This window comes from Passer domesticus, chromosome 4 (assembly GCF_036417665.1).
Source record: "Passer domesticus isolate bPasDom1 chromosome 4, bPasDom1.hap1, whole genome shotgun sequence".
NCBI lineage: Eukaryota > Metazoa > Chordata > Aves > Passeriformes > Passeridae > Passer > Passer domesticus.
In genome coordinates, this window is record NC_087477.1 from 45,169,023 (window position 1) to 45,180,949 (window position 11,927).

Here is an 11,927-nt window from a genome sequence, read left to right on the forward strand (position 1 = left end):
CCTTTTGTGTAAGATAAATTTTATGGAGCATCCACTCAGTGTGCAAAGTGTTTAGAATTGATTTTCCTAGGGACACGCTCTGCTGTTTTTATATCCACAATTTTACATGCATGACAAATAATGGCTATTCAGACATGTATTTTCAAGTGCAGAAGTGAAGGCCAATGTTTTATAATGTGGTTTTTGGTGGCCCTAACATTACACTAAATATAACTGACTTTATGAGGACACCTGCTAAAGGTTTCCTGTTGCTTAGTGCATAAAATATATGTGTTCTTTACCCTGAAACTGCCACCCTTCCGCCACATTTTCCAAAACCAGCCCTTTTCATCAAAAAGGAGTAAATTTGGACAAGTCTTTCCTAAGGTTCAAGTATTTCAAAACTTGATTCTCTGTCAGCCACAAGTAAATACTTTTCATGACTATCTTAACAGTGCTTTTAGCCCGAATCTGATGGCCTCAATTTGTTACAGTTTTAGAGAAATTATATCACAAGCAGCTGCATGAGGCACAAAAAATCCCCTTTGGAACTGCCATGAAAAACAACACCCTACAAATTGCTGGAAGAGACAGAAAAACAATCCATACTGGCATAGAACCCTTCTCATGGAACAGATTTAACATTCCTTATAGAACCAATTGTTTAACCAAAATGACTCCCACATACAGTACTCAATAAGCAGAAGTAATCAAGCCCATTAGATAAAGCAAAGGTACCAGTGATGTAAACAGCCAAAGTCCATAATGTGAAAAAAGAAAAAAATAAAAAACTAAACCAACCAAAACAAAGAAAAAAACCCAAAAACCACACCACCCCAAAAAATCTTTGTTTAAATGTCTAATTATTCAGATAATATATTGAACATAGCTTCAGCAGACAACCTAGACCATAAACAACAGCACAATTAACAACTGAGAAGCCTCCAGAACATAGACCAACATGCAAAGCAAATAATGGTAATAATAATACATAAATAATAAATATAATAATACATAAATTGTATGGACAAATTGTGATAAAACTTGCTTTTTTCTTCTTCATCATGGGAAGGACAGTAAGTCAATCTGTTTCTACAAATTACATCTGAAACAGTAGTTCAACATTAAATATTTTAGCAGAAATTCAGACAGAGTAAAGACCAAAGAAATACCATTTAGTTTTTCTTTCATTAAACTGAAGTAGCATAAAATTAGGAATAGTTATTTGCACTGCAGACGTGAGAACTCAGACATGCTATTATGTCTTATAATGTCACTTAAACTTATGTGACACATATTACATTACTATTTTCAGTAAAATTTTCATTATCAGTAATGTAAGGAGACATAAAACCTATTTTGCAGTCAAACTGTTTGATTTCAAGGCTAGGTCTACTTTGATGAATTGCTTGATAGAAGAGCTAGCATATCAGCAGGGTTTGGTTGTTTTTATTTTGAACAGAGTAATACTCCACTAGTAGTAGAGGTACAGCATTTGTATCTTAAATGTTCCACCCTTCTGATTCTACCAGTGCCAAACACTATTCTGCCAGAAAGTGAATGGCAAACAGAATATGCTTCTGCACACCAAAAAGTATCAAGTCTTAATGCAGGGTTTCCAAAAGAAAAAAAAAAAAACAACAACAAAGCAGATATCACATTGAAGAGCTTAGTTTAACATCAGTCAGACACACTTTATCTGCACTCATCCTATCTGCACATTAAGTTACCACACAGAGACATCTATATTGACTGGGGTAATCATTTCGGCAAAAAACATTATGTGAATCAACAATTCAATCATCAGATGTTTAAATTTTTCCCTAATTGAGGATAAATTGAGTTTAGCAAAATGCTAGAGGTTAACCATTTTTTTCAGAATAGACACAAAAATGATATCTCGAAGTTTGAAAGAGCAGGACCGTCACTTGCGTTACGGCAGCACTGTGAAGTGTGGCAGCAGAGTAACTATTCCCAGTGATGCCATAATCTATTTGTTTAAGCTTAGCTGTTTGACAATAAAGGTTACTCTAGCTTCAGAGAGGAAACTGATTCTGTCATATTTCTTGTAAAACACCTGGACAGCAGCAATTCAAAAGTAGGGAGTTCTATATTAAGATCTTAAATGAATTCAAAATCTTCTGTCCAGGTTAGCTGGTGGCAGATGCTGAAACCATGGAACTTCTGGAATTAAAAAAAGCAATGCACATTCTTAGAGTTGTATTATTAAGCAAGAATGCCAAATCTCTCTTACAAGTCATTGCCTTGCATCTAAGATTGCAGAGAAAAAGTTTGGCAAGACAATCTGTGAAAACAAGCAAAACCTAGTCTGAATGGTTTGGCTTTTTCTTTCATTTGAAATGTTTTGAAGCAGGCAATTCTGAATGATGATATTTCAGCCCACCATCTTTTTAAAAGGTGATTCTTTGTAACTCCTTGCACATTTGGTATCACCTTTTAACCTTATCTTAATTTTATCTACTATTAGTCTTCCAATTTTTTATAATTTATTATGTTAATTTTTATGTGTTTATGTTCAGAAATTTTAAATGGACAGTGAAACAAGTAGTCCAAATTCTCAACCACACTCAACACATGCACAAGAGATAAGTAACTAGCATTTGTGTGTTAAACAAAGCTTAAAATGACAGAAAACCATGCAATCTCCACATAAGAAAATAGGTTGATCCAAAGCGTACCATATGCACAGAACTTCCATGATTACATGGGAACAGTGAAAGTGTAAGGGCTTATTGTTTCCATGGAAACTTTTTACCTACAGGATCCACCCACAGGAAACAACACAACACATCCATCCCCTAGAAAATGGACTTCACTGGGGGATTTCATAATGTTCTGTGAAAGCAGAAGGAGCAGTGCCACCCTTACTTCAGAGGAGAAAAATGAAAGCACAGAAAATTACATCTGGAATTAGAACCAAAGTCAGAGCACTGCAAGGTGTCTGTCAAATGTAGTCCATCAAATTGCCAAAGAACAGCATTCATAGATGATAAAGGGAGAAAGAAAAAATATAGCAGAAAAATTTCCATCAAAAATAACACTATTTTCATGGCTGCCCATGGATCCTGTGCAGAGGACGTCAGCAAACCAGCATTCAGTGCTCTCACTGTGGCTCAGGAGGGCCAAACCTCACTACCTGCAGACAGGGGCTACAGCAGCCATTCCTCACTAATGAGACTTGAAACAGATTTCAGGCACGGCATGTGGATAGGCTGAGCTCACAGCAGCACTGCCCTGTGCGTGCTGTGACCTCCTTTCCGCACTGGAGGAGGCTGCAGCAGCATTAGAGGGTCTTAACAGGCATTCCTGTCGCTGCCCATCTGTAACAGTGAGACAGCACTGTCAGACCGTTCAGGAAAACCAATTCACATTCCCACCTGTGTCCGAGCTCTTGCATTCAGAGCAGAAGTCTGGAAGCTCTTAGAGAATTGCAGATACAGTGTCATTCCATGCACACAGTGTTCACAGTTTCCAAACTGACTCCTCTCTAGGCCATGTACACTGCCAAGCACAGCCCTCTCTAGCTGCACCCAGCATGTGATACAGCATACTCAGACATCCTGGTGCCTACTCACCAGCACTTCAGGGTTCACTGCCAAAAAGGCAAATATGAATTTCACCAACACAGAGCACTATTTTCACAAGGTTTGATCAATTAATCGTTTGCCCTGTGGCAATGTCTTGCCTACCACTGGAGAAGTCAAATGATCAGAAGGATTTCGTTTTCCTCTCAGAGTGTCTGAAGTAAAGGGAAGGAATAACTAAAGCTTAGAAATACTAACAAGACATTGCTGTCTGGCTCTTATCCTCACTTTGTTTTGCTCTTGCACTGAATACTTGACATTTGTATCCTATACTGAAATTAAGGTTTCTGATTTCTTGCCCAGAACACAGGGAGTACTAAGAGGGCAAAGTGTTTGCTGCATTTTTATTCCTCTCAAAACAACAAAGCCATTGCAACAGGCTACTGCAGTAATGGTAGGTAGAGCACAGGATGGAAAAGCCTCCCTTTAAGTATTTGCAAGCACAATTATTTAAGAGAAAAGGCAGTGTGAGGGTTTTCTGTTTGGGCTGCCACAAGACAACAAATCTCTCTAATAAGACAAGCATTTCCTTAAAATCAAGGAGACATCTCTGTAACTATTTAAACTTTTTCAGCATAATGGTACTGTAAAACACAGCTGTAATCTCAAACATACCTAGTGAGTAAACTCTAAGAGTTTCCTTAGGATCACATGTCAGGGGGTTAAGACACACCTAATTGCTCCAGGAAACAGTTTCGTTATTACTGACACTAAAATAATTCAACCTTTTCCAGTCACATAATCCTATGACTGCATAGCTGGACACACTTGGCTAATAATTAAGATAAATGAAGGTATAGACATGCTACCTACTAAAAATTTTCATTCTACAACATGGATAATCCTAAGAAACATATTCTAAACAAGGAAATGCTTCCACTGTCTATACATACTATTCCTGCTGCCACAATTTTAAAAGGCAGCACTGATACGGAAATGAAGTCCTGAATCTCACATATTCAAAGTCTAGGAGAAGAACTGAAAGATCTACTGATACTTCAAAGTAGGCTGAGAGCCATCGTCCATCTTCTTATTAAAGTCAAATTATTCCACCCTGAAATATAAACCAGCTGATGTTTGTATTCCCATTAAAAGCAAGGTTACACTGTCAAATTACCCTCTTGAATACAAAATCTTGCCTTTTTATTTAAAATAAAACCAAACCAAAAAAAAGGGAAAAAAACCAAGAAAACTTCAAAACCATAAAGTTACAAATGTACATATATAAATAGGAGCTAAGAGATGTGTGTATTTTATGAAAATTGTTTCTAGATACAAGAAAAGCCTTTGCAGCAGAAGGAAGGCCAGGGGCTGTGACTGACCCTGTGTGATCTCTGTTGTGGTGGAACAATGCCTTCATGTCCAAGTACAGAACTAGCAGATCTGCAATAACCACCTCATTTTAAAGGGCAACAATCAACAAGCCTCATGTAATTTGAGTACTTTACACATGTGCACACTGCAGAAACTAGAACTGTCTTTCTAATATGCTTATGACATTTCTCTGAAGCCAGGAAGCTTCCAGAGCTGGTGATATGAGCTGAAAGTGTCATCTCCACTAGACAGAAAATAATCTTTCCCTTTCATGGTAAGACTGAGATCTGCAGTGACTTTAAGAAAGATCCTCAAGTTGGGCAAGTGTTCTCTTCCTTAGAAGAAAATCATACCAAACTCAGCATTTTGTTCATGGTTATGAAGAACTAAATATTACTGTCAATAATAACAATTTTAGTATTAATAGTAATAACTTTCTAGAATTTGATATGCCTGAATACATAGGATTTTAACATTTCTTGCTCAGATAGCTAGATTCAGATGAAACTGGAGGAACCTATCAGGCTAGCATAGGTTTTGCAAAGCTGGCAATATATTCAAGCAATTTGAGCCTCTATTATATTGTTTCTTAACTAATCAAATACTTGCCAACTACCAGATTTCAATGCCCAAGAGTCATCTTTAAACAGAAAAGATATGCTGGGGTATATGTGACCATGGAAGCTATTTTTAAAAATGCTGAATAGATTCAAAAATACTTCTCTAAAACGAGTCTTGGGACACAGACTCTGCTGACGACAAAGTTCTGCCTTCGATAACTTGAACTTTATTTGTAACATGCCAACCCCCCAGAATAAAAGCATCTCCACAGGGCAAACAGCTCACAGAACTGCTCATAGTGTGAAAGGTACCTAGAGAAAATAGCTGCTTTTCAGCTTCCTGAACTGTACCTGGTTCCTGGTACCCTCTTCAGCTACCAGGTTTACACACTACAACAAACACATTGCAAACTGTCTTAATTACAGACGTTGCTTCAATATAATTCAGGACCCAAGAAAGTCATTAAACTAAAGTACAGAAGCTTATACATGAAGACAAAACAACCATCAATTAAAGATAGAAAACTTTTGCATTCATGGTTTTGGACTGTTGGGGTTTTGCATTTATTTTTTAAAACGCTAATCAGCAAGAAAATTCTACAATTAATTTTAATATGGAAACTCTTCCTCTGTAAAACCTCAGATTAACTTTAGAGAGAAATCCAAATTAAATTAAATCTGAAGCCAAATACTTTAAACTCTGAGGCATTTTAGACTGGGGGTGGGGGGGGTGGGAATTAAACACACAAGCCCAATTCAATTTATTTGAACTGGGAATTCCAGAGATAAAAGGAACTATAAAATTCTTCATGAGACTTGTAGTCAAACATCACCAGCAACAAAAGACACATGCCAGCAGATTGTAAGCACTGGCTACAAAGAAAGAGGCAGAAGGCTACTCAGCTACAGAATCTTGAGCTTCAAATCCTTTATCAGTGAAAAGATCAATTTTAAAATCAATACTAGTATTGGATGCTTAGTCAATACAAAGAAAATTGGAGAAATATGCTTTTACAGGCTTTTCGTAACAAGCCTGACCAAAAAAAAATTACCATGCAGCCAGTAGCCTTTGCATAATCTTATCAGGAAAAGCAGCCTATAAAGAATTGCATTATCCCAAAGCATGCTAATAAAAGCACAGCAAGGAATCTCTTATTTTCTTACTGGTAGCACAGTAATGTTTTTATTCATAGAAATATAAAAAAGAAACAATGTTTCAAAATTATTATAACAAACCAAACATGTTAACATTTCCCATTTCTCCCACTGTCATGAAATTGCTTGTCATAAGCATCACATGGAAGACCAAAAGAATAACAGTTCCCAAACAGGGACCAGAAGATTTACTGATAAAGAACTTAATTTTCCAAAGCATCCTAAAGATAACTAAGCACGCCACAGGCTGATTTATGGGTGTACTTTGGGAGCACTTCAACCATTGATCATAGGAGCACTCTATCACCACAAAAATACAGAAAAATTTCACTAGGAAGTGTCATAAACTGCAGATGCAGTTGGATTTCCATGCAAACACAGCATTGAAGTCCAAACAATGGTCACGTCAAGAGAAGAAGAAATAACCATCTAATATTGATGATAAACAGGATTAGAGATTTTGTCATAAATTGTGTGTGACATTATGTTCAACATGAGCTTTACATTAAGAAAAACTATGAAGGGAAAGCAATACACGTCAGAACCCACCAGTAATCTGATTCATATGCTAGAGCTTCCCCTCCCCATTCTCCCACCCCCACATCTCTTGCTGAATAAAAAATCATGCCTCCTAAAAAGACTGTAATTACGTGACTCTTCCCAGGCAGCTGTCATTGAAAAGAAATATCTCTATACTTCCCGTAGAAAAAAAAAATCCCAGTGTATTTTAGGCAATGAATGACCATCCCTATTTATCTGTGAAGTTATACCTAAGAAATTTTTAGAATGTGAGATAATCAGCCATGAAGCCAAAACCATCTATCTGGCTTATGAATTATTTCACCAATATCCTGCAATTCTAAGACATTTATTCCCTGCATTACATGCCTTAAGCTATTTTATTAGCATTGGTATAAGTGAAATTGTCACATATTAGGAGTTGCACTATTCTCAACCTTTGATAAAGTGACCAAAGCCACCAACAAATTTAACTACACTAAACATTACGCCTCCCTATGAAAAAGCAAAAACCAACCCAAACACAATCCTAAAAACAAAACAACCAGACAAAAACCCCCATAACAAAACCCAATACATTGTTTGACTTAAGGTTGTAAGGCAATAAAATATCATCAGCATGGAAAGCCTTTAACCTTTTTCCTTAATTACTGACATATTTCAAGTATCCAACATCTCTTTATGTACTTCACATAACTGCCTCGAAAATCATTTAACAGAACTGTAAAAACACTTCCTTTGTAGCATGTAAGGAAGTCTAAGCTTGTAATAAAATTTCCTCTATCATTACATCTATTTAAAATTAAATAGGTAATAAGTGAGATAATACAGATAAATGTAAAACAATTAATTCCCATCAATAGCATTTAGCTACTGCTTCCTCCTTTAAAAAACATGTCAAGTTCTCCTGAACTGCTTACAAGCTTTAAGGCAAACATTAGCAGTCACTCTAGTCTGGTGCTTAAAATAAACATTAGCAGTTACTCAGAAGTGCCATTCACAAGACCCCTCAGGTTTCAGTCTCAATTCTGACTTGAAGATCTCCTTACCAAAAAATGCGTGCTCTACCCAAGAAACAAGTGTACATAATTTCGAGTAATATATTCTTTTTTTTCTTTAAGGTACAAACTGTACAAAAAAACCCACCAATTTCAAATTCAATTTACTGTACTCCATAAATGCCAAGTATCTCCCATGTAGCTTAAAGCCTCCAAAGTTACAGGTTCTGTCTTACTGCTTCTGAGAAGGCAGAACATGAAAACTCTGTTGAAGAACAGAGAGGTCCCAAGTTTCCTTCACAACACAGAACTGTGCAGGGTGCAGAACTAAATTTCATGCCAAAGTACAATGCACAGTGGAGTGAGGATTCCTCCTTGCAATATTGCATTCTGTGAACTTCTGTGAAGGAAACTAATAGTCGTCAGCACTTCTACCAGAATATCAATATCAGAGAAACACAGTAGGCACAAGTAGAAAACCATTTACCAGTTATGAGCAAAGAATCAAAGCTAAAAAAAAAGCAGCAATAGCATGGCTAATTTGTTACTTGTTAACTACAGACTATCAAATTTTGTAACATCTTTAGGATATTGGGTAAGGTTTTGGGGCAACAGAGTAAGACTCATCTCTATAACAAGCAAGTTATAATAGCATATGAATGTGTCCAAAAACCATATTACAAAGGTTATTTGGTTGGGGTTCTTTTCTTTACAGCAAAGTCTTGCAAAGTAACCAAATCAAGATTGACTGATATCTGCCACTGCTTTCTTCATTAAGGTAATTTTCTACTCTGAAATGTTTACCTTCAGGTAACACATAAATTTTCCAGTACCATGTATTGAAAACTGCTTAGGCTGAGGAGGTGCAGTAGCTAAACATTTAGTTTGGCATCAAGGAGTGTCTTCATACCATGACAATTTTTGACTTGTGCAGACTTGCTCCCACCACTCCAAGTGGGCACCATTCAAGTCTGGCTTTCCACAGTAGTCATGGCAGTTTACCCAATGACCCTTGCAAACTCTTTGTTAGTGTTAGTGCTTTCACTCACTTGGCCTGTCCAATTTTCTCACCTGATGAAATTTTCTTTCTGTACTTACTGTAGAATAATAATGCATGCCCGTACAAAAGCCAATGTAAACTGAGGCTACTTTATGAAACTTCACAGTGCATGTTCATGACTGAACAATAAAACTATGAGCCAGAGTAGGCATTTCATGAACCATGCTCTTCAGGAATCATATACATTTTTTACCTTTTTTTATTACAGCAGAGAAAATCAACCAGAAGTTCAAAGTAACTGTTGAAATATTATATACATTAAAAATGGGGGTCATATGTTACCATGACATTGGTCCCAAGGCACTGAAGTCTATTTATTAAAAAAACTAAATTTGTAGTCCTGATGGCATAATTTGATCTTTAGGTTACTGACTTAATTCACTTTGAACAACAGATCTATTAGTAAACTCCTCCGAAAACAGACACCCAAGGGTTTTTCCTCTGTCACAGAAACCCAATTCCACATTTCACTATAAACTTGATATTTCTCTAATATTGAACAAAGCTGAATTAACTATTTAATAAAAAAAGGCTCACATCATCTTGTGAACGCACTTACACTAGTCTTCATTTCTGCAACCAACTTTTCCAACTGCATTACTAAAAAAGTAAGGAAGAGAGCTTGTACACTTAAATGTTTGAGGCAAAGCTAGTGGCATTAGTGACTGATGAGCTTTACTAAAATCAGTGAAACAAACTAGCAGAAGATTATACCTGGGCATGGACATGCAGTGTACAGCTGCTGCAACAGGTTATTCGACACTTAAGCATCTTCACTGCTTCATTACAGAAAAAAACCTACTTCATCTTTATGCTGCATTCAAAGAGGCTCTATAGCTAAATTTGACGTCAATTCTATTGTTAGCTACAAAGTTCTGCTATTTACTGAGGCAAATCACTGAAGAACTGCAGGAATGGCCTGCACTAAGTTTTTACTCCCACAAAGGACACTGCACAGGAGTGCCCATAAACACTCCCTGTAGCCATTGCTATCACACCTCTACTCCCAATATTGGCCAGAGATCCCCTATGGGCACTTGGGGCTCTGAAGTGACACCGCACTTAACATCCTTAATGACAGATCAGGGCTAGGCAATCATTTGTAAGTTGTGTGCAGACAGTTATTAAAACCTTCAGATAAAGCACTGGTATCGTCATCTAAAAATCACAGAAAAGCATTATAAAATGAGTGGCATCATTAAGAACCTCAGTTGTCTATGACTAAGGCAGATCTGTGAATTCACCATGAACTTGGAAACAGTTCATTGCATCCAGCTCTACAATTAGACAGAAGATTAATTCTTCTTCATAAATTTTAATGCTGTTGTATGAACATAACAAAATTCTTCAGCAATAATAGGATTTGGCATACAGTCCTAACAGTAGTTAACCCCAGCAACTGGAAGACCTTTCAGACATCTTTTTTCCATGTCTTCCTGAACCAACCTGATGCTCTCAGCTAGAAGCCCATTTAACTACTTTACTCAGCTTCTACCTCAAAAAGCCTGCTAATGGAAAGGCAGAGGAAGCAGGTACTTGCAGAAACAATATCAGAATACCATGAAGCCAGAAGACCCTCACCAATACAAACACTGAGGACCAGCTAGGGGAGTTTCCCCTTGTGAGAGCCACACCATGCAGGGGTAGACCACCATCTAAATAAGCCTGAGCAATCTCTTTATTTTACACAATAAAAACGCTGGTTCATTATTCCTAAATTACATCCACAAAACAAACCTGAACATCATCATAATTTATATAAGTAGATATTATAGGCAAAGCAGTCTTCAGTGTTTGGGCTACTATCTCCATCAACAGCACTAGGGAGTTTTTACACTGTATGAATTCCAGCCATAAGCCTCATAGGATAAGCAGAAGTTTGAGCAGAATGATTCGGCTCTGCCCAGCAGAGAGCAGTTTGGCAAACACATTTCAATGAGTACCATGTACTTTAAGTTTGGTTTGGAGTTTTGTAGGGTTGGTGTTTGGTACTTTTTATATTAAGTTTAGAAGAGAACTTTAATAAACTTGTCATTTTGCTCTTTTCTGATATATAACTTCCACAACATTCAAGAAGAAACTGTTTTCTGAGACACTGGAGTCTTGCTGAAATTATGCAACCCAGCCCTCACAGGGAAAACCAAAACACCAAAGTGCATGAGATGATTCTCACAACTCAATCTCCACAACTCCCCCTCCCCTCCAAGTCTCACATTTATCTCACTCCTGTGTGAATATTGCATGTACTCCTCCTCAAATGATCAAATTAAAACAAGAATGCCAGAGGACAATTCAAGCCAGGTCTTTCTGCTTTTCACACCTTGAGCCTTAAAACAAAGAATGGTCTTCACCTGAACCTTCACCTTTAATCAACTAATGGAAGAATAAAACCAAACCAAAATTGTCCATTTCAGGACAGAAATCCCAAAATATTATGACTCTTATGACTGTGCTACCAGTTGACAACTGGAGACTACTTCCAGGGAAGGATGCTACTTATACCAGAGTGCTCAAACAAAAAACAGAATAACTACTTTCAGTGAACTCATCATACCCAAATATTATCTTAAATTTAAGAATTAAAAAAAAAACCCAAGCAATACTTTTCCACGGTCACCCAGACCTCTTACAAATATCAACCATCTATTGAACTTAATTTCAGGAAAACTACGTCACACAATGCACCAGAAGAAAGACTTCTTTCAGGGATACAGTTTGTCACAGTCTCTCAGACCAT

At 37.0% G+C, this 11,927-nt stretch overlaps 1 protein-coding gene across 33 annotated transcripts in view; it reads right to left on the reverse strand.

The window, feature by feature from the left end:
* Nucleotides 1–11,927, reverse strand: part of MARCHF1 (membrane associated ring-CH-type finger 1) — a 232,011-nt gene that overhangs the window by 114,550 nt on the left and 105,534 nt on the right. The window lies entirely within an intron of this gene.